Source organism: Empidonax traillii, unplaced genomic scaffold (assembly GCF_003031625.1).
Source record: "Empidonax traillii isolate 1590-97213 ecotype Southwest subspecies unplaced genomic scaffold, ASM303162v1 scaffold306:size632451, whole genome shotgun sequence".
NCBI classification, from domain to species: domain Eukaryota; kingdom Metazoa; phylum Chordata; class Aves; order Passeriformes; family Tyrannidae; genus Empidonax; species Empidonax traillii.
The window spans coordinates 625,799-628,381 of record NW_020955499.1 but is presented as its reverse complement, the minus strand read 5'-3'; positions in this window follow the sequence as shown (position 1 = coordinate 628,381).

The window sequence follows — 2,583 nt, the reverse complement described above, 5'->3', positions numbered from 1 at the left end:
CACCATCTCTCCTCGATTTGGTCCTTTTTGGTGGTTTTCCTTTGGCAACCTTCAGGTAGAGCCTTCCACATTTTATTGCCAGATCCTTCCGCTTTTTTCCCATTTATTTCCGTTTTTTTTTCCCTTAATTTATCCCAGTCTTGACCAGACATGGGGGGTGGTTCAGGTAACCTGGAGCAGATGAGTCACACCTGGGGTTTTAGGAAGCCAGCTCTGCTAAATTTAGCATTTAGCTCCGTTAAATGCCTTTTTTAATTGTAAATGTGCCTGTGAGCAGACAGAGGAATGAAATACTTGTCACAGTTATTCCTCCCGTAAATAAATATTCGATGGAAAAACTCAGCTGTACACGGGGAATATCAGGATAAAAGTGATTGTAAAAAAGACACACCCTGCTGTACCTGAGCTTACACCCCCCCAATCTGTTATTTTATACTATTTTATACTGTTTGAAACCATTTCTATGCCCTTATCCTGAGCCTCCAACTGCAAAAAAAAAAGCCAAAAAAAAAGCCTTTAAAATCCTGTTGTCACTTGGGAGCAGTCGGGGGGAATGTTCAGTGTTGAGGCTTTGAAATGTTTTTGGGAGCTGAACAAAGGGAAGATTAGTCAAATATTCAGGCTCTTTGATACTCCCTGTTACATTGAAAACAAACAAACAAGCAAACAAACAAACAAAAAAAACCCCTCCACTGTAAAAGCATCAGCGTTCTGGTTTTGGTCCCGCTGAATTCGCTGGTGGGTTTTGGAGTTTGGTAGTGAGTCAATATAATATATAAATAATATATAAAATTGTGTAGAGGTAATATAAAAAAATGTATAAACACATATATATCCACTCACAAGTGCAAAGTGTGGGGGGAAAAACCCCACCTGCCTGCCCAAAGCAGGAATATTTGCTTTCTGCAGCTGTAGATTTGGGTGGGATTAGGAATTCCAAATCCCTGCCCGCCTCTCTTAATGTCCCTTGGCCGCAGCTCCTTTATTAGCTCAGCTTTAAATTGGGCATTCTGAATGTTAAATCTGCCCAAGAAATTTATATATATATATGTATATATATCTGGTTTGAATAGGCAGATTCCAGTCTGAGAAATATTCACTTTGTATCTCAGTTTTTCTCTGGTTTGGGGGGATGTTTCGTGTTGGTTTTAAGTGTTGCTTGATGCAGCAGCTCTGTTTATGTGCAGATTTTGGCCCAGATTTATTAAAAATAAACCCCTTGTTCCTCTCTTCTGTTGTAGTGAACCCTTACAGCTAAAAATTCACAGAAAACTGGCCTTTTTTTTTTTTTTTTTTTAATATCCTTAATTGACTCCAGTTGGCTCCGAGGAGAGAGGAGGTTATTTCCTCATCATTAACAATAAAATACTGCTGGCTGCGTTGCTGCAGATTAAGGTCTCATAAAAGCAAACAAGGCTCCCTTGAATTTTACTTTCCAGGAGCTGGATTTATGCACCTGCAGGGATGTTCCATCCCAAGCAGATTCATGACTCCAGCTTTCCTTGGGAATGACTCTGAGCTGGGGGCTGGGAGTCACTGGACTGGATGTGACGTCTTGCAGGCTGGAGCAAGACAATTAAATTTAATTATAGCTACATCTATAAAATGTATATTATAAAAATTACTTCTTGTTTCCTGCGGTGCAAAAGGAAATTTTTTTTTTTTTAATTTCTTTTGGAATTTCCTTTTTAAAATCTCTTAGCCGGCCTTGTCTGTGTTACTCCTCTAGACCCAAAATTCTGAAAAAAAAAAAAAAAAAAAAAAAAGAAAAAAGAAAATCTCTTTAGAGGGGGCTGGAAAGGACCTTAAAGATCATCCAGGTGGGCAGGGACACCTTCCACTAGCCCAGGTTGCTCCAAGCTGGCCTCGAACACTCCAGGGATGGAACATCCACAGCTTCTCTGTCCAACCTGTGCCAGGGCCTCCCCACCCTCCCCAGCCAGCAATTCCTTCAATCCCCGCTCCAGGTTTTTTTTTTTTCCCCCCCCCACTCCCTTGCAGAGCCACATCTTGTTTAATAACCTGAAACCTCAGCAGGGTGTCGTGTACTCTGCATTAGAAGGGCTGAATAAACATTTTATTAGATCCTTTCCCCTATTTATGATCAGTCATGTTTTGTTCTGCGGGGTTTTTTGTTGTTTTTTTTTAAAGGCCGGAGCAAAGTTGTAACTCTTGGATCGTTCCTGAATTAATCTAATTTGAGCGATTCTTTGCTGTTCCCAATTTCATGCAAACACCGGTGACATTACTTAGGCAAATAGTTGCTGTTTCTCTCCACGTTCAGAAAAATGGAGCATTAATTCTCGCTGTGGGTACAGGAGTCTGTAGTGCATGACAAATAGATTTTTAGGCTTGCAGTAAAAAAAAAAACAAAAAAAAACCAAAAAAAACCCGAAAAACCAAACCCACTTCACAAATCCAGGGGAGAGAGCTTTGCTTCCCAGCACACTCGGAGAGGAAATAACTGTTTTGGGAGGTTACAGGGGTGGTGCTTCCTCAGTTTTAGGGTCACGTTGTTGGAGATGCAGGAAGGGATCCGTGGATTTCGTTGGTTGGGGGATGTCCTGGAGCCAGAAGCTCCAA